This window comes from Salmo salar, chromosome ssa06, assembly GCF_905237065.1.
Source record: "Salmo salar chromosome ssa06, Ssal_v3.1, whole genome shotgun sequence".
NCBI classification, from domain to species: domain Eukaryota; kingdom Metazoa; phylum Chordata; class Actinopteri; order Salmoniformes; family Salmonidae; genus Salmo; species Salmo salar.
The window spans coordinates 64,947,253-64,969,241 of record NC_059447.1 but is presented as its reverse complement, the minus strand read 5'-3'; positions in this window follow the sequence as shown (position 1 = coordinate 64,969,241).

Below are 21,989 nucleotides of genomic sequence, written 5' to 3'. Positions count from 1 at the left end.
ATGTCAATTAGCCTATCAGAAGCTTCTAAAGCCATGACATCATTTTCTGGAATTTTCCAAGCTGTTTAAAGGCACAGTCAACTTAGTGTATGTAAACTTCTGACCCACTGGAAATGTGATACAGTGAATTATAAATCAAATAATCTGTCTGTAAACAATTGTTGAAAAAATTACTTGTGTCATGCACAAAGTAGATGTCCTAACCGACTTGCCAAAACTATAGTTTGTTAACAAGAAATGTGTGGAGTGGTTGAAAACGAGTTTTAATGACTCCAACCCAAGTAAACTTCCGACTTCAACTGTAGGTAGCGGTAATGTGACGAGGCAACAGGATAGATAATAAACAGTAGCAGCAGCGTATGTGATGAGTCAAAAGAGTTAGTGCAAAAAGGGTCAATGCAGATAGTCCAGGCAGCTGTTTGGTCAACTGTTTAGCAGTCTTATGGCTTGGAGCTGGAAGCTGTTCAGGGTTCTGTTGGTCTCAGACTTGGTGCATCGGTAATGCTTGCTGTGCGGAGCAGAGAAAACAGTCCATGACTTGGTGGCTGGAGTCTTTGAAAATCTTTAGGGCCTTTCTCTGACATGCCTGGTATAGAGGTCCTGGATGTCAGGGAGCTCGGCCCCAGTGATGTACTGGGCCGTACGCACTACCCTCTGTAGCGCCAAGCAGTTACCGTACCAAGCAGTGATGCAGTCAGTCTAGAAGCTCTCAATGGTGCAGCTGTAGAACTTCTTGAGGATCTGAGGGCACATGCCAAATCTTTTCAGCCTCCTGAGGGGGATGTGTTGTTGCCTACCCTCACCACCTGGGGGTGGCCTGTCAGGAAGTCCAGTTTCTGAGGGTGTTGTTCAGTCCCAGTGTCCTGAGCTTAGTGATGAGCTTGGAGGGCACTCTGGTGTTGAACTCTGAACTGTAGTCGATGAACAGCATTCTCACATAGGTGTTCATCTTGTCCAGGTGGGAGAGGGCAGTGTGGACCGCAATAGAGATTGCGTCATCTGTGGTTCTGTTGGGGCGGTACCCGAATTGGAGTGGGTCCAGTGTTTCTGGGATGATGGTGTTGATGTGAGCCATGACCAGCCATTCAAATCATTACAGGGGTACAGATGTGAGTGCTATGGGGCGATAGTCATTTAGACAGGTTACCTTGGCATTCTTGGGCACAGGGACTGTGGTGGTTTGCTTGAAACATGTAGTTATTACAGACTGGGTCAGGGAGAGGTTTAAAACATCAGTGAAGACACTTGCCAACTGGTCAGTGCATGCTCTGAGTACTCGTCTTGGTAATCCGTCTGGCCCCGGGGCCTTGTGAACGTTAACCTGATTAATTAAAACCCTTTCTTGCAGTCTAATGACCAACGCTCCCTCTAGTGGCCTCAAGGGTGGAATGTTAATATTTTTCATAATTTCATAATTAATAAACATTATAAAATATACAAATATAATCCGGTGTTTCTATGTCAAACGGTTTTGTTATATTTCAGCCTTCTGTGATGTATATAAAGTGTAGTATTGGGATGAAAACTGAAAATGCAATATATTTCAACCATACAGTGCATTCAGAAAGTATTAAGATCCCTTAATTTTTTCACATTTTGTTACGTTACAGTCTTATTCTAAAATAAAAAATTTTTTCCCCTAATCAATCTACACACAATACCACATAATGACAAAGCAAAAAAAAGAACAACTAAAATATAACAGTATTCAGACCCTTTACTGAGTACTTTGATGAAGAACCTTTGGCAGTGAAGCACCTTACAGCCTCAAGTATTCTTGTGTATGACTACACAAGCTTGGCACATCTGTATTTGGGGAGTTTCTTCCATTCTTCTCTGCAGATCCTCTCAAGCTCTGTCAGGTTGGATGGGGAGCATCCAGAGATGTTTGATCGGGTACAAGTCTGGGCTCTGGCTGGGCCACTCAAGGGCATTCAGAGACTTGTCCTGAAGCCACTCCTGCATTGTCTTGACTGTGTGCTTAGGGTCGTTGTCTTGTTGGAAGGTGAACCTTCGCCCCAGTCTGAGGTCCTGGGCGCTCTGGAGCAAGTTTTCATCAAGGATCTCTCTGTACTTTGCTCTGTTCATGTTTCCCTCGATCCTGACTAGTCTCCCAGTCCCTGCCGCTGAAAAACATCCCCACAGCATGATGCTGCCACCACCATGCCTCACCGTAGGGATGGTATTGGCCAGGTGATGAGCAGTGCCTGGTTTCCTCCAGACGGGACGCTTGGCATTCAGGCCAAAGAGTTCAATCTTGGTTTCATCAGACCAGAGAATCTTGTTTCTCATGGTCTGAGAGTACTTTAGGTGCCTTGTGGCAAACTCCAAGTGGGCTGTCATGTGCCTTTTACTGAGGAGTGGCTTTCGTCTGGCCACTCTACCATAAAAGGCCTGATTGGTGGAGCGCTGCAGATATGGTTGTCCTTCTGGAAGGTTCTCCCATCTCCACAGAGGAACTCTGGAGCTCTGACAGAGTGACCATCGGGTTCTTGGTCACCTTGCTCAGTTTGGCAAGTTTGGCCAGGCCAGGATGCCAGCTCTAGGTAGAGTATTGGTGGTTCCAAACCTTCTGAAATTTTATTTTTATCAACCCCCCATTTTTATAATTGGAATGTGATACCACTAGGCAACGGTGTGCTTTAGGACCATGCGGACACCTCCGAACCATAGGGTAGGCTGTTTGGCGTGTTTATCTGACTGGATAAAAAAACAAAACAAAATAATAATGATAATAATTATGTCCCCCCCCCACTTCTTAAACCAAAATTTCCCCCCTGAAAATAGGCAATAGTGAAATTACAAAACAACAACCAACAATTCAATGAGTCAGGATCGCAGTCTTTGGTCAATTGAGCATCACCACTCAATAGTCAGTCTTTCTGGAGGCCTGCTGGTCCTCTGAGACCTGCACAGGGTCTGAGGCACTGTGTCAGAAGCTACTGTCACTCTCCCAGTACCTGGTGTCCCAGAAACATCCCCCCTACTGTCACACTCCCAGTACCTGGTGTCCCAGAAACATCCCCCCTACTGTCACACTCCCAGTACCTGGTGTCCCAGAAACATCCCCACTACTGTCACACTCCCAGTACCTGGTGTCCCAGAAACATCCCCACTACTGTCACACTCCCAGTACCTGGTGTCCCAGAAACATCCCCACTGCTGTCACACTCCCAGTACCTGGTGTCTCAGAAACATCCCCACTACTGTCACACTCCCAGTACCTGGTGTCCCAGAAACATCCCCACTACTGTCACACTCCCAGTACCTGGTGTCCCAGAAACATCCCCACTACTGTCACACTCCCAGTACCTGGTGTCCCAGAAACATCCCCACTACTGTCACACTCCCAGTACCTGGTGTCACAGTATTTCTGTGTCCTGAGCATCCTGAAACGTCTTATGTGTTCTCAAAAGGCTTTGTCTATTGTGCTAATACACAGCCCCATCTTCTGTCCTGACTGTAAATGACCTCCTCCAAGACAGTAGTAGCCTTTCTGTCTCGTGAATCCGGACCCCGAATTCTAACCACATCCTGAGCTGCCAACGATGGCACCACTCTAGCAGCTTAGTCATATTATAGTTTTTGTCTTGCCTTCAACTGCAGGGCCCTGTCCTGTACAGCGGATTGGCAGTCTTTCCTGCAGAGGACAGGCAACCTGGAACACAACTTGCATCCTATGCAACTTCAAAAGCCTCCCATTTGGACTTCCTGTCACTCACTAATGCCGTTTAACCCAAAAGGCTCAGACTTTTCTTTTTCCATCTACGCGGGCCGGCACTTGTGTCTCACTGGACCATGGCTCCGGCAGACCTGCTCTAACTTGGAGAGAAGGCCCTGGGTACTTTTCAGCTGGCATTTATATAACAATGGCTAACTGTGATCTTTAAGGCCTTCTCACAAAGCAACAGTCTTGAATTATCAATCAATCAATCAATCAAATTTATTTTATAAAAAAGTTTTTACATCAGCAGTTGTAACAAAATGCTTATACAGATACCCAGCTTAAAACCCCCAAAGAGCAAGCAATGCAGATGTAGAATACTGCAAAGATCGGAGATTCTGCTCACCACAAGTCTTTAGTGTCACATTCCTGCTGGAAACACAATAACACAAGAGCTCACATTGACATAAACCAGTGGCAGCCTACTTGTGTCTCATTGGAAAAGCACCATGAGAGAGATAGCCTTTCAAACCCAGCAAGAGGGACAGGACTACTTCCTGTCCACGTCCCTCTCTCATATTGCCTGTCTGAAATGTGATGTATTAAAAACAGTAAGTGATGTCCTTCAGTGTGTATAGGTTGTCCCAAAAATACAGTTGCTTTCCAAATTCCTCGTCACCGACAACTCTCAACTAAGGATCGTCTTTGCACGTGAGAATCATTCATCGGCTTGTCATGCATTCACATTCAGGATGTTTTCAAAATAGTATCACACCAGTGTGTGTTTGTGAGGAAGACTTAACCCCAGACAGCAAAACATCTTATAAACATGGCCTCTCGGTGCTTTTCAAGCTTCAGTTCAAATGTCTAAATGCACAGACATGCACAGCAGGGTCATATAGTTCACAGTTGAATTGTATTACACAGAGAGCTCAGTGCTCTTCTCATGTCATCTCTGGGGAGGCAGAGTGGCCCTCCACGTCTATAAGGCAAGTGCAGAGTAAGTATATTTAACTGGATATTTCAATTAAAATTCAACAGAACAACAGAGCGGGATCCATCCTTGTCTGTCTCAGAGAAAGAGCTTTAGAAATGCTCCCAATGCTAAACGAGTACAGTTTGTCCCAGTATCTAGCAGGCAGGCAATAGCATTGATAAAATGCTCCAGTGTGAGGGGGCCTCAGATGCCACTTGTTGATGAGATTACAGTAAAGTGCCTGGGCCTAAACACTGAGTGTCCAAAACATTAAGGACACCTGCTCTTTCCAAGTGAATCCAGGTGAAAGTTATTATTGATGTCACTTGCTAAATCCACTTCAGTCAGTGTAGATGAAGTGGAGGAAACAGGTTTAAGAAGGATTTTTAAGCCTTGAGACTATTGAGATATGGATTGTGTGTGTATGCCATTGACTGACAATTTGGGGAACATGGGTGTGGATGTGGTTGACGAGTGCTCTCTTGTGGTGGATGATGGTACTACTGCTACAAGCATTTCTCCTCACAAACCAGCCAGTGCAATTGAGTCAGATAATAAGCCAATAAGAGTGAAAAGCCGTGCAAGTGTACACCCCATTTACAGAAAAGAGTTCAGAATCAGTGGTCAGATTGGTGAAGTTGGCCAGAAGGATAAATTTAACTTCAACAGATTGAAAGAGCTCAGAAAAAAGGCTATGATGAAGGGGAAACTGTTGAAGCTGTCATTCAGTCGATCACTCCAGAGGTTAAACTGAAAAGATACTTAGAAAGCAGAACTGAGAAACCCCAATTCAGTTGCTAGTGTGTGCAATGGACATCAGACAGAAAGTAATCTCTGCATCAGAAAGAGCTAAAGCTGGATTGAAGTACAATCCAGAACTGATCCAAACATAGTTCTTGCAGACAGTGATGACAGGCCTCCAAGATGACGTCATATGTGCAGATCACAAGCCTTGCTTACAGGATCCAAACACGGTGGACGAGACATTACTGGAGAACATGAATACTGTCTACATTCTGGAGATGGAAAAGAAAAACAAGTGGTCAGCCTTAATGAAGAGCAGAGGAGCTAAAGTAGCTGCAGTTCAGGAAGAGGATTAAGATGACACAGAACAGGTCAGTGGTTCCAGGACGGGGAAAGTCACACACCTAAATCAAATACCCTGCTTGAGAAGCTTGATGCTGGAAACAAAGCTATCTCTGATGCTCTTCAAAACCTCGCCACACAAGTAGCCGCCCTCTCTCAGACCAATAGGACAAAGACTGAGAAGTAAACACACCAGCCACGTACAAAACAAAGACTCTGGTGGTGGTAACGAGAAATGCAAACCAAGACAGTGTGAAGAGTCCAACCCTGATGGAAGATGTGCACACTGTTACAAATGTGTCAGTAATGAACACTTCGCTGCAGGCTGTTGTAAACAAAAAGAGAATACTGCAACTACAAGCAAGATTGAGATTACTCTCACTGAAACATGTTCAGCTGCAATTACAGAGAGACAGTTGCCACTTACCAGGAAGCCAGCGAGAGCTGCCAAGCTGGTAGGACACAGATGTCTAGTCCAGTGCTCTCTTGACAGAATCAACACCACAGTGTTGTGGGATGTTGGATCACAAGTGTCAATTGTGGGGCTGAACTGGAAGAAGAGATACTTATCTGATGTTGAAATCAGATCCGCTGAAGAACAACTTGATGATGGAGGGTTGAACCTCCCAGCTGCTAACAGAACAAGTGTACCTTAGGAGGGCTGGTTTGAAGTGGAATTTGGTCTGCCAGACAACCCAGACAGGAAGTCCCAGTGTTGGTAAGCACCAGTTCCTTTGAGAGGCCGATCATAGGGTTCAACATGACTGAAGAGTTGGCTCAAGAAGATTCAACTGCAGACAAAACTGTTTCCTCAAATCAGTTTGTTTACAGCCTAAACTCAGCGTTTGATGTAGGGCCTAGAGCTGTTTTTACAGTGCTGAAGAAACCAAAACACAACATCAACAGTCACATTGCAAGACAATACAAAGTTGAAAAAGTGAACTGTGGCAATTTGAATAAGAATTTAATGACAGGAGCTCGTGATGCTACAACCCAATGAGAATACTTCATGGCCTATTGGATTGGAGGTAAAGAAACATGAAGACAAAGCTGTTATCACAGTGACAGTAGAGAGCACTACAGAAAATGACTTCACTCTCCAGAATAAAACAGTGCTTGGTTGGTTACATGCTATTGATGTCATCCACCCTTTTGAAGCTAAACCAGCACCTCAAGAACAGTCCAGATCCGGACATGAAATACAAAGTGGATGAACACCAAGAGAAGAAAGCTGAAGAGGCTAGTTGGGACCCACAAATCGACCTCAATCACTTATCAGAGGACCAGCAAGAGAAGATTTGTTGTATGTTAAGAGAGGAATGTGATGTGTTCTCGAAATACGATTGGGACACTGGATGTATTCTAGATCTACAAATGGAGATCCAACTGAAGGATGCATTCCACTACCACTGTATCAAGATGGGAAGAATCACATACAAGATCTACACGGTCGAGGATGGATTCAGAAATTGTACTCTTTCTATTCCTCTCTGATTGTGTGCGTCAGGAAGAAGGATGGTAGCCTGCGTCTATGTTGGGACTACCGAGGGTTGAATGAGAACACACACCTGACCGTCAACCCATTCCGAGAATACAAGAGATACTGGAAAATCTTGGTGGAATCTCCTGGTTCACCGTGCTTGGCCAAGGATAAGCATATCATCAGGGCTTCATCAGTGAAGAGAGCAGGGCAAAGACAGCATCCATTTCACCCTGGGGACTATATGAATGGGTGAGAATGCCGTTTGGCTTTACGAATGCTTGAGCGTCTTTCCAGCGCTACATGGAAGGTTGTCTGGGAGACCTGAGAGATGACATGTGTGTCCCTTACCTTGATGACATCCTGGTCTTCAGCACAGACTTTGACAAACATACCGAGAACGTTTGAAAAGTGCAGCAAAGACAAAAGGAATGTGGAAACAAGCTAAGAGCCAAGAAATTAGATTTTTGGAATGGAGAAGTCTGGGACTTGCGATCTCAGAGAATGGATACTGCATGAACCCCAAAGAGGTGGAGGCTATCCAAGCTCTGACACTGAAAAACCAAAGACAGTCAAGGAGGTGAGAACACTGGTTGGCTTCCTGGGATACTTCAGAGCTTACATCGCTGATTTCTCCAGGATCGCCAAGCTCCACTACGACATGTTATTACACCCAAAGAAGAGAAATTGTGGATGTCGTTCTTTCCAGCTGCCATCATCCCAAGCAGTGGAATGGACAGACATCAAGAGGTGCTAGAGAGGTTCGTCACGACACTGACTAATCCACCTGTGATTGGATATTCAGATTTCAAGAAGCTGTTTTTGTTACACACAGATGCGTCTGAAGAAGGTCTTGGGGCCGTACTGTATCAGCAACAGGGAGGTGTGTTGAAAGTTATCGGATACGGGTTGCGGACATTAACCCCTACTGAGAAGAACTACAGGTTGCATTCTGGGCAACTGGAATTTCTGGAATTAAAGTGGGCCATTAATGAGCGATTTCGGACTATCTGTTCCATGCCCCTCATTTCACTGTACATAGTGACAACAAACCTTTGACTTATGTGATGAAGTCAGTAAAGCTCAATGCTGTAGGACATCGCTGGGTGGGAGAGTTGGCGGATTATCAGTTCACACTGAAATACCGACCTGGAACCGCTAACAGAGGTGCAGATTTCCTATCAAGACATCCATCAAAGAGATATAACACTATGTGATGAGTCTACCACTGTCTGAAGCAAAAGAAACCAACAGAACGACAAGAACACCACTGCAAAACATCAAAACCTCTTCCCCATTTGAGATCATCTCAATTGACTACCTTATAAATGCAGAAGACACATTTCAGTTGAATGCATTGATTTGTACAACTGACAAGGTATCCCCCTTTCCCTTTCCTTTCAATTGGAGAGAAGCAAGGGTGATGTTGATTACATTCTGGGGATTGCAAACCACTTCACAAAGTGTGCCCAGGCTTACACTACACCGAACAAGTCCGCAAAGACTGCAGCTCGCGAGATCTTCAATGACTTCATTCTGCGCTTCGACTACCCATCCAAAATGAATCACAATTAGGGGAGGGAGTTTGAGAATGATCTGTTCAGAAAGTTGCAAAGCTACAGTGGAATACATCACTCAAGAACGACCCCATACAATCCCCATTCAAACCCAGGAGAACGCTTTAACAGAACCTTGTTAAGTATGCTGAGGACACTGGAAGAAACACAGAAACTGAACTATAAGGATTACCTCAACAGTTGTTCATGCCGTCAACTGTTTTCTCTCCATTTTTCCTTCTCTTTGGACGAGAACTGATACTGCCAATCGACTTGATTTTCCGGAGAGAAAATGGAGGAAGAACACAGTCTTGTGCAGGATACGCAGAGAAATGGAAGACGTCGATGCTGGAAGCTTACAATATTGTGACGAAGAACATGAAAAAAGCAGCAAAGAGAGGACAAAACTACTACAATCAAAGAGCATGGAGTTCAGTACTGGAACTCGGAGACCATGTCCTGATAAGAAACCTTTCGCAGAGAGGAGGACCAGGCAAAATCTGTGCTTACTGGGAAAACCATGTCCACGTGGTTAAAGAAAGAAGAGGAGTGAACAGTTAAGTCCATGTGTTAAAGCCTTGGGCAGGAATCGGCCCCAAAAATATTTTGTTACCCTGTCCTTACCTCATCAATAGACAAAACACACAGCAAAACTAAACAAACCTGAAAGAGAAAAACAGAGAACCAAGAAAATAATCAGCGAGACGTAAACAGTCAAAGACTCATACTTACCGTGAACAATATGAAAGTTCACGTGAGGAAAAGTACAACCTGTGGATACCAAGACATTTACATTTACATTTAAGTCATTTAGCAGACGCTCTTATCCAGAGCGACTTACAAATTGGTGGATTCACCTTATGATATCCAGTGGAACAACCACTTTACAATAGTGCATCTAAATCTTTTAAGGGGGGGGGGGGGGTGAGAAGGATTACTTTATCCTATCCTAGGTATTCCTTAAAGAGGTGGGGTTTCAGGTGTCTCCGGAAGGTGGTGATTGACTCCGCTGTCCTGGCGTCGTGAGGGAGCTTGTTCCACCATTGGGGTGCCAGAGCAGCGAACAGTTTTGACTGGGCTGAGCGACAAGAAAACATTCTCAACCCTCAGGCAAGTGTCTTCTGACCTGCAGTAAGAGAGCATCTTGAAGAAGCAGAAGCTGAAGAGGAAGCTGAGGCACCAGAGTATGCTCAGGATGAAGGTCATACTGAGGAGTCAGGAACTGAAGAGGAACCCAAAAAGGAACCCGATACGGAATCAGAACAAGAGCATGAGCAGGACAATGGTCAAGGTGACAATACAGAATCGGAGGATGATCAAAATGATACAGAGATTAGTAGATGTTCTACTAGAGTTCTCCAACCAAGAATCATCTACACTTATGACAACCTTCAACCTTCAATCAAACCCGCGAACCAGAGATTGTGTCGTGTAGCTGTGGAACAAGCATCGTCTGGAAGAATTCAGAAGAAAAGAACATGATCATAAGAGTAATACAAGACAACTTAAGAAGAACAAGTTATACATGAAGTTCAAGAAGTAGAACAACATTATTACATTAAGTCAATACTCATGTTGAAAGTAATACAGTTAAGTTGACTAAACTTGGTAAATTCTAAGTCAAACTAAAGAGATACACTATTTGGCATGACAAGCCCACCAATGTACCTATAGTTCTCTGTTTTTCTCTTTCATGTTTGCTGAGTTTTGCTGTGTGTTTTGTCTATCGATGAGGTAAGGACAGGGTAACAAAATATTTTTGCGTCCGATTTCTTCCAACGGATGTACCACATAGACTGAACTTTATTGCCCACAAAGCTCATCACTAAGCTAAGGACCCTGGGACTAAACACCTCTCTCTGCAACTGGATCCTGGACTTCCTGACAGGCCGCCCGCAGGTGGTAAGAGTAGGCAACAACATGTCTGCCACGCTGATCCTCAACACTGGGGTCCCTCAGGGGTGTGTACTTAGTCCCCGGCTGTACTCCCTGTTCACCCATGACTGAGTGGCAAACACGACTCCAACACCATCATTAAGTTTGCTGACAACACAACAGTGGTAGGCCTGATCACCGACAAAGATGAGACAGCCTATAGAGAGGAGGTCAGAGAACGGGCATTGTGGTGCCAGGGCAACAACCTCTCCCTCAATGTGAGCAAGACAAAGGAGCTGATCGTGGACTACAGGAAAAGGTGGTCCGAACAGGCCCCCATTAACATCAACGGGGCTGTAGTGGACTGGGTAGAGAATTTCAAGTTCCTTGGTGTCCACATCACCAACGATCTATCATGGTCCAAATACACCAAGACAGTCGTGAAGAGGGCACGACAAAACCTTTTCCCCCTCAGGAGACTGAAAAGATTTGGCATGGATCCCCAGATCTCGTACAACGCTGTGTACTACTCCCTTCACAGTACAGCGCAAACTGTCTCTAACCAGAATAGAAAGAGGAGTGGGAGGCCCAGTGTATATTACCTTAATGTAAAAGTGCCACATAGGTTAACTTCCAGTCTCAGCTCTCTAAAGCAAGCCCAGATACACTGACGGTATGGTCCAAAACCGTTGAATCTTGGTGGAGATACCATGGTTTGCAACAGGCAAACTGTAACCAAAGAAGCTCCTTAGAGTATAATTTCTCAGCCCATGTCTCTCCTTCCATTTGCAGGACCCACTTCCAAAATCCAGCTGCACTGTGCGCTCTACAAGCGCATTGTTCGAATGTAACCTTTAAATGCATCACTCAGACTACCATTCTGCAGTTTACAAATTCATATATTCATACCATGACATTTTCATAAAGTACAAGGAGAATATATATTTTTAGATACAGTTTAAACTGCATAACATTTATACGCTCCGTTGTGTCTCCCCTGCCAACTCTTCTCATAATGATGGTAAAATGATTATGTTTAATTGGTTGGCTTTGTGTGAAGGTCTAAACACCAGAGATATTGTAATGCTGTTCCTTTGTGTCTCCAGACAAAAATACACTCTAAGAAAAATGGGTACCAAATGGGTTCTTTGTGGAGGGATAGGGCTCTACCAAGAACCGTTTGGATCTGAAGAACCCTTTTTGTAAGGCAAGAGTTCTTTTGAAAGGCAAAGGGTTCTACCTAGAACAGGGATGGGTAACATTGATGGGGGTGGGGGCCACAAAACAATCTGAACTCGTCATGAGGGACTGCAGCTGCTTGCGGGTCTGCGTACCCACATCCGGGCCGTAATCTATGAATTTCACATGACTGGGAATCAGTGGCGATTTTAGCAAGTAAATATTGGTGGGACAAACAGTATGTATATTCTTTTATGCATTCCATCAAAGCCACTACACAACACAATACTAAACAATACATTAATTGGACTATAACGGTGACAAACGGTGTCCACATAAATTTGTCCCAACAGTGGAGTCCCAACAGCGGTCCCAACACCTTACCACTGTAACACCTTGCAGCGAAACAGTTCATGCAGCCTCATTTACTGCTGTTTAAAAAAACATTGCTGATATGGCTAACTTGCTTAAAGAAATGTGGTTTCTCCTGACAATTGAGATGTACAAACTATGGCATAAGGGGACGACGAGCCGATAAAAGGCAATCCGTTATTTTTATTAAGGAATTAATGAGCGAGCTAGGACGGACGTAGTCAGTATAACTATTTGTTCAGCACATTTGAAATGTACAGCAACAGAATTCAGAACATGGGCCTTTTGTACAGTATTCTCCCTGTACACTAAGTCAGAATTGTAGGATAAATAAAGGGGGTATATAAGTAGCCAATGAAAGCTCTTACAATACTCAATGAATACATTTCTCTTAAACAAGCTATAGGCTACATGTGCACCACCACAAAGTCAGAACAGTAGACTAAATTATGAGGGAAAAAAGGAACAAATTATTAGGTTGAGGCACATGGGCTACTAACAGCTTACCACAAAACATTACACTTATTATTATTTTCTTAGCTACAGTATACATATCTCCCTGTTGTCATGACGTTGGCCCGTGGGTAAGGTTTATGACCCCCCCCCCCCATAAATACCTTTCTCCCTTCCCCTCTCTGACCCTACTGAAGGACTTGAATAGCCTGTGTTAAATATAGAGAGTCTGGGAACATCAAACAAATGGGGAAAAGGAACCATATTTTGGTAATAAAACCAGTTGGAAATATGCTTGGGAACGTAATGAGTATGTATGTCAGGTTCGGTTGTCATCTGAGACATTATGACTGATGACAGGACGACATAAACTGTACCTGAGAAAGTATACACCCTCTATTTATCAGAGTAACATGGAATTGTTATGCAATTGAAATGTCTGATATTGAAATTGTTTGTTAGGAGATTAAATGTAATTTTAGCTTCCAAATGAGAGAATTGGGTTTTCATAAGGAAAGTGCCCTGCTTGATCAGTGGCCCACCCCTGTGAAGAGGAGGGGTTATAAACGATGAAACACATCCTTCCCCCCTCTCCACTATATAAGCCTTTGACGAAAAGATAACCACGTGGTTCCAGTACGTGAGGTCTGCAGCCTCTACGTTAGAAGGACACACAGGTCAAGTACAGAACTAAGCCAACCTCGGCGTGAGCTTTGGTGGAGAATGAAATGAACTTTGAGCTTATTCACTACAGAAGTGATACTTCCTAGCCGTTGAGTTAGCAGCGGCCGCTGTAGACGTGGGCTAGGAAAGGACAGACGACGGATCCAGTCTAACAGACGGACGAAGATACCACCACGTATCCAATTTACCACGAGAGACATTCTTCCGAGTACAGGAAGATCTGTTGGCCAACTCGGCCAGCATCTACGACCAATCTACCGAAGCGCAGCTCAGAGTAAATATTTATTGCATTTTCCTTTTCCAAATGGGCGGTAATTTAGAATGCATAAGATAATGTATTTACGATAGCATAGCTGCTGTTTCTTTGTTCCTAAATCTTCCCGCTCTTTCATTCAAGCCCAACCCCCTTTCCTTTGTGTAACTAGCCATGATCCAGGTTCCGTCCACCAGGACGTTTTTGTATGACATCATATGTATTCGGTGTATTTGTAATTCTGTGTGATAAGTTTAGGTATTTAGTAAATAAATAATTAAACCCAATTTTGTATTGCTGATTCAACTCGTTAGCCAGGGTTCGTGAAGATAGCCAAGAATTTACAACTTTCATTATGAGACTGAAAATAAGATAAGGGTTAATATTGACTGCTACCGATGTAAAATATTACTAAGTATTTTAAGAGTTTATTCGGAAGATAACGGCTCTATAAACGTTATTCCGTGGTGCCCCGACTTTCTAGTTAATTACATTTACATGATTAGCTTAATCAGGTAATATTAATTACAGAGAAAGGATTTTATAGGTTAGCATGTCATATCACTTAATCCGGCATAGCCAAAGACACGACACTGTCATATTACATCATTAATGCAGCAGCATAGAATACATTTTTAGACTCACCTTGCTGTGCTGTGCTCACTTGAACAGGAAGGTGGCACGGCAGTCCTTCATGTGGGCAGGTTTTGTCATCAAACTTTGTCATCAAAGTCTGGCATTCTCTGGATTTATGGTGCTTTTAAGACAACTGGGAACTCTGAATCATTATGACGTTAGTGATCTTCAGGTCGGAGCTCTAGAAAGAGGCCTGAGTACCCGACTTGGAATTCCAAGTTGGATGACCTTTCAAAACATATTTTCCCATTTGGAGCGTGTTTTTTTCAGAGTTTCCAGTTGTTTTGAGCATGGCAGAAGTCATGCTGGATTGACAGCATGGCCAATGTTGAATGTTTATCCTTTTAAGCTTGGAAAAGAGACCCTTTAACCCAGACCTGGACCACACATCCACTCCACTGACTAACAGGCTAGTGATTGCTTTGCAATGCTTGCAGTTCTACAGCTGCACCATCGAGAGCATCATGACCAGTTGCATCACCGCCTGGTGTGGCAACTGCTCAGCATCTGACTCTAAGGCGCTACAGAGGGTAGTGCGTACGGCCTAGTACATTTCTGGGGCCACGCTTCCTGACATCCAGGACCTATATACTAGACGGTGTCAGAGGAATGCCCCAAAAAATGTCAAAGACTCCAGTCACCCAAGTCATAGACTGTTCTCTCTTCTACTGCACAGCAAGCGGTACTGGAGCGCCAAGTCTAGGACCAAAAGGCTCCATAACAGCTTCTACCCCCAAGCCATAAGACTGCTGAACAATTAATCAATTGGCCACCCGGACTATTTACATTGACGCGCCTTCTCCTTTGTTTTTACACTGCGACTACTCGCTGTTCATTATCTATGCATAGTCACTTTACAAATTACCTCGACTAACATGTACCCCCGCACATTGACTCGGTACTGGTACCCCCTGTACATACAGTTGAAGTCGGAAGTTTACATACACCTTAGCCAAATACATTTCAACTCAGCTTTTCACAATTCCTGACATTTATTCCTAGTAAAAAATCCCTGTCTTAGGTCAGTTAGGATCACCACTTTATTTTAAGAATGTGAAATATCAGAATAATAGTAGAGAGAATGATTTATTTCAGCTTTTACTTCTTTCATCACATTCCCAGTGGGTCAGACGTTTAGATACACTCAATTAGTATTTAGTAGCATTGCCTTTAAATTAACTTGGGTCAAACGTTTCGGGTAGCCTTCCACAAGCGTCCCACAACAGAGCTGGTGTAACTGAGTCAGGTTTGTAGGCCTCCTTGATCGCAAAACGCTTTTTCAGTTCTGCCCACGCATTTTCTATAGGATTGAGGTCAGGGCTTTGTGATGGCCACTCCAATACCTTGACTTTGTTGTCCTTAAGCCATTTTGCCACAACCTTGGAATTATGCTTGGGGTCATTGTCCATTTGGAAGACCCATTTGCGATCAAGCTTTAACTTGCTGACTGATGTCTTGAGATGTTGCTTCAATATATGCACATCATTTTCCTTCCTCGTGATGCCGTCTATTTTGTGAAGTGCACCAGTCCCTCCTGCACAAAGCATCCCCACAACGTGAGGCTGCCACCCCCGTGCTTCACAGTTGGGATGGTGTTCTTCGGCTTGCAAGCGTCCTCCTTATTCCTCCAAACATAATGATGGTCATTATGGCCAAACAGTTCTATTTTTGTTTCATCAGACCAGAGGACATTTCTCCAAAAAGTACGATCTTTGACCCCATGTGCAGTTGCAAACCGTAGTCTGGCTTTTTTTATGGTGGTTTTGGAGCAGTGGCTTCTTCCTTGCTGTGCGGGCTTTTAGGTTATGTCGATATAGGACTCGTTTTACTGTGGAGATAGATACTTTTGTACCTGTTTCCTCCAGCATCTTCACAAGGTCCTTTGCTGTTGTTCTGGAATTGATTTGCTCTTTTCGCACAAAGTACGTTCATCTCTAGGAGACAGTACGTGTCTCCTTCCTGAGCGGTATGACAGCTGCGTGGTCCCATGGTGTTTATACTTGCGTACTATTGTTTGTACAGATGAACGTGGTACCTTCAGGCGTTTGGAAATTGCTCCCAAGGATGAACCAGACTTGTGGAGGTCTACAATTTTTTTCTGATGTCTTGGCTGATTTCTTTTGATTTTCCCATGATGTCAAGCAAAGAGGCACTGAGTTTGAAGGTAGACCTTGAAATACATCCACAGGTACACCTCCAATTGACTCAAAATATGTCAATTAGCCTATCAGAAGCTTCTAAAGCCATGACATCATTTTCTGGAATTTTCCAAGCTGTTTAAAGGCACAGTCAACTTAGTGTATGTAAACTTCTGACCCACTGGAATTGTGATACAGTGAATTATAAGTGAAATAATCTGTCTGTAAACAATTGTTGGAAAAATTACTTGTGTCATGCACAAAGTAGATGTTCTAACCGACTTGAAAAAACTATAGTTTGTTACCAAGAAATTTGTGGAGTGGTTGAAAAACAAGTTTTGATAACTCCAACCTACGTGTATGTAGACGTCCGACTTCAATTGTAGCCTCGTTATTGTTATGACATTTTCTTGTGTTACTTTTTGATTTTATTTAGTTTTTTTACTTTAGTTTATTTAGTAAATATTTTCTTAACTCTATTTCTTGAACTGCATTGTTGGTTAAGAGCTTGTCAGTAAGCATTTTACATTAAGGTCTACACCTGTTGTATTCGGCGCATGTGACAAATACAATTTGATTTGATTTGAGTTAGCCACTGATTCCTTCCAAACCAGTCATTGTTGAATTTGCGATTTCCAACTTGCTGTGTAATGTTTGTCATAATTTCTCTTCATATGACAAGGATTGAAAAGGATTTGCCAGTAGATTGTCGACTTCATTCATGATGATTACTGCTAGCCTGCTAGCTAAGATACTGAAAGTCCAATCAAAGCTACTGTAGATATAACGTGATTTGACATAATTTTATCTGTGGCCAATGACCTTGAGCCTTCTTGGATGGTCACTTCTAATGTAACTCTAATGTTGCTCTCCCCTTAGATTTTGCAGCGACGTAGTGTCCCCATGAGTGACAGAACACTGAGCCAATCACGGCGCAACTAGAGAACATTACCAACCCCTACGCTCCGTATTTTCCGCTGGCTGCCCCCCCACCGAGCTAGGCTGAAACACCAGCGTTTTGGAGCTGCGTTACGCAAGAAAACAAAAAAGAGACCATGTTTGTATGCAGCTTTATTAACTCAATGATTTATTTATTTTTTACATTGTTTGCAAACTGATATATATATTTTTTATATATATAGCTTAACCTGCCCTGAATGACGGGTCATCACTGCTGGGAATACAGATATGCATCTGTTGGTCACAGCTATCTTAAAAAAAGGTAGGGGCATGGATCAGAAAACCAGTCAGTATCTGGTGTGACCACCATTTGCCTCATGCAGCGTGACACATCTCCATTGCAAAGAGTTGATCAGGCTGTTGATTGTGGCCTGCGGAATGTTGTTCCACTCCTCTTCAATAGCTGTGCGAAGTTGCTGGATATTGGCGGGACCTGGAACACGTTGCCGTACGTCGATCCAGAGCATCCCAAACATGCTCAATGGGTGACATGTCTGTTGAGTATTTCAGCTTCCGGGAATTGTGTACAGATCCTTGCGACATGGGGCCGTGCATTATCACGCTAAAACATGTGGTGATGGCGGCGGATGAATGGCATTGTGACAAATGTGACAAAACTGCACATTTTAGAGTGGCCTTTTATTGTCCCCAGCACAATTGCACATGTGTAATGATCAGGCTGTTTAGTCAGCTTCTTGATATTCCACACATGTCAGGTGGATGGTCTATATTGGCAAAACACTAACAGGGAGGAATAACTCATTTGTGCACATCATTTGAGGGAAATAAGCTTTTTTTAAATTTGGGAGAAGTAAGCTTTTTGTGCATATTGTCACGACTTCCACCGAAGTCGGTCTCTCTCCTTGTTCGGGCGGTGTTCGGCGGTCGACGTCACTGACCTTCTAGCCATCACTGATCCATCTTTCATTTTCCATTGGTTTTGTTTTGTCTTCCTTCACACCTGGTTCCAATCCCATCAATTACATGTTGTGTATTTAACCCTCTGTTTCCCCTTATGTCCTTGTCGGAGATTGTTTATTGTAAGTGTTTGTGTACATCTGTACTGGTGTGCGTTGGGTTATGTTTACCCATTGATTTTTATTATTATGTTTTCCGGTGGGTTTTTTGTAATAAACTGTGCTGTTGGAAACAGTTATTTCTCTCCTGCGTCTGACTTCTCTGCCGCCAGTTAAACACCCCTTACACATATAACATTTCTGGGATCTTTTGTTTCAGATCATGAAACGTGGGACAAACACTTACATGTATTTACATTTTGGTTCAGTATAATTTCCTGCAATTCTACACATTTTGCCATGGGTGGAGAGAAATGTTTGTAGTTTTTAATATATCTGTGTAAGACTAACTAACAATATCAATGGGCGCCCCTGGGCCCGTAATTCAACCATAATAACAAGTTTAGATATCTGCCCACTAAACGAACTTAGCCATCTAAAAATGCTTAGTTGACTATCAGTGACTGATATAACAAGAAAAAAACTGATTCATAACCAAATTTCTAAATTACACCTATTCTAACTTGCAACAGTAAGTTGAAACCCCGACTGTGTTTTTGGCGGAAATTGATCAGAGGCGGCCCGCGGGCCTTTAACATTTTAAGAACTGTTTTTGGAAGAAAGGGTTCTTTAATGATTCTTTGGAAGGCAAGAGGGTTCTACAATGCATGTACATTGAGATAAATAACATCCAGTTTTCTAAACTAATCAAATCTGTTAGTAATTGGATTTATTGCGCCCGTTATTGAGATGGTTGTTCCAGTTTAGATGATTGAGGTAGTCTCAGTGTTCAATCTTCCCTACCCTGGCAGTCATTCTGAATGCAGGTTGCGGGTGATTAACAATGCCACTCGTTTGATATCCCAACTCTGGCTGGATTACAATCGGAATTACACATCACTTTGCAAGCCAGCACAATGTGACCTGCAAGTCTGATGTGGCCAGTAAACCAGGAGATTCCTAACAACACTATGTTAGGGTATGACTAGAACCTCAAATTAAGGCCTTATGATATATGTAATGTATTGTCATAAATCATTAGATTTTAAAGGCTAATAAGGCTGGTGGAACCATTCATAAAGGGTTCTCGGAAGAGCCCTCCTAAGATAAAAGGGTTCTCTGCAGAACCCTTCAGAGATGGTTCTTGGAAGAACCTTTAGATGATAAAATGGGTATTGGTAGAACCATATACAGGGGGTTATTTAAAGAACCCTACATAAAGGGTTCTACAAACCCTATATGGTTCTACTTAGCACCTTCTTTTCTAAGAGTTTTCTAAGAGGCCCCAGTGTGTGGATAGAGCTGGAGCTGGTGCTGGCGTTTTGCTCCATGGCTTTGGCATTGGCATGCGCTGTTGGCACGAAGAAAGCCCTGCCCTCACTTTGGAGCGCACAAAAGGATCCGTGTACATTTAAATACATCCCCCCCTCCCTCTTCCCTCTCTCCCTCCCTTTTCTCTTTCCCTCTTTCTCTCTCTCCGTCTTTCTCTCTCCCTCTGTAATTCTATGGTGCTAATTTACCCTGTTCCATCTGTCAGTGAAAGAGGACATCACAGGGTAACGGGTGTGGGTTTTGGCTGAGACCCTAGGGTTCGTTTGAAGCCCCTGGTATCCTATTGTGCAGAATTCTGCAACTGAATCATTACTGTGGTGATTGTGCAGCAGTCCACTATACATATTTATTTATTTTTATTTATTTCACCTTTATTTAAGCAGGTAGGACAGTTAAACTGCAACCTGGCCAAGATAAAGCAGAGCAGTGTGACACAAACAACAGCACAGAGTTACACATGGAATAAACAAACGTACAGTCAATAACACAATAGAAAAAAATCTATATACAATGTGTGCAAATGAGGTAAGATTAGGGAGGTAGGGCAATAAATAGGCCATAGTGGCAAAGTAATTACAATTTAGCAATTAAACACTGTAGTGATAGATGTGCAGAAGATGAATGTGCAAGTAGAGATACTGGGGTGCAAAGGAGCAAAAAAAAAAAAAACAATATAGGGATGAGGTAGTTGGATGGGCTATTTACAGATGGGCTATGGACAGGTGCAATGATCTGGGAGCTGCTCTGACAGCTGATGTTTAAAGTTAGTGAGGGAGATATGAGTACTGGAAGGAAAGGCGGCCAAAGGAGGAATTGGCTTTGGGGGTGACCAGTGAAATATACCTGCTGGAGCGCGTGCTACAGGTGGGTGCTGCTATGGTGACCAGTGAGCTGAGATAAGGTGGGGCTTTACCTAGCAAAGACTTATAGATGACCTGGAGCCAGTGGGTTTGGCGAAACGAATATGAAGCGAGGGCCAGCCAACGAGACCATACAGGTCGCAGTTGTGGGTAGTATATGGGGCTTTGGTGACAAAACGGATGGCACTGTGATAGACTGCATCCAATTTGCTGAGTAGAGTGTTGGAGGCTATTTTGTAAATGACATCGCCGAAGTCAAGGATCGGTAGGATAGTCCGTTTTACGAGGGTATGTTTGGCAGCATGAGTGAAGGATGCTTTGTTGCGAAATAGGAAGCCGATTCTAGATTTAATTTTGGATTGGAGATGCTTAATATGAGTCTGGAAGGAGAGTTTACAGTCTAACCAGACACCTAGGTATTTGTAATTGTCCACATATTCTAAGTCAGAACCGTCCAGAGTAGTGATGCTGGACGGGCGGGCAGTGATCGGTTGAAGAGCATGCATTTAGTTTTACTTCCATTTAAGAGCAGTTGGAGGCCACGGAAGGAGAGTTGTATGGCATTGAAGCTCGTCTGGAGGTTAGTTAACACAGTGTCCAAAGGGCCAGAAGTATACAGAATGGTGTCGTCTGCGTAGAGGTGGATCAGAGAATCACCAGCAGCAAGAGCGACATCCTTGACGTATACAGAGAAAAGAGTCGGACCGAGAATTGAACCCATTATAGGACAGTCAAAATCAAAGTGAGCAAATAAGGCTGTGAACAAAGTGTTGGCTGGTGATTTTCATCAGGTAATCGACTGCAATGATCACACCACACAAGGCGAGCATAAGCTGTTCTTAATAGGAGTACAAGAAGAGTTAACTTCAACGCATTCTCTTAGGCAAAGCCTAACAACTGTGTGGAGACCCTCTCTTCAAACTTCAAAAAAAGGAGGCAAGATTTATAGTGGCATTAATTCATCACCGTGGTCCTAATTTCCAAATAGACGCTGAAATAATAAATAACTGGCTCAAACGGTTACTTTTGAGTGCAACTTGAAATGGAAAAAATGACAGAGTGTAAACATTCTATGACAGGATGTGGCTGAAGACCATGAAAGGCAACCGTTGCTGGCGCTCATATCTGTGTGTTCTGCTTTCAGCTGCTACACAAAAGCCCTAGCAGCTCCATGAAGTATGTTTTGAGTTAACATGAGCTCAGTACTGTGTGCGTATCATATCATGTGTTCTGTACATTTCAGGAGCTATACAGCATGAATTATACTTTCAAGTCAACACACTTTAGTTGAACATGCTGCCATGTCAGAATCATGAGTCATTTCATTCAGAGGGTGTCCATAGTTACTTAAAGAGTGTGCATGTTAGTTTCGATTCTGTCTGTGTTCATTCATTTAGAAAGTATTCATTTAGAAAGTCTGTTATTCTCGTTCTGAGAAAGTCCTAGAAGCTGAAAGCCCCAGTCTGCAA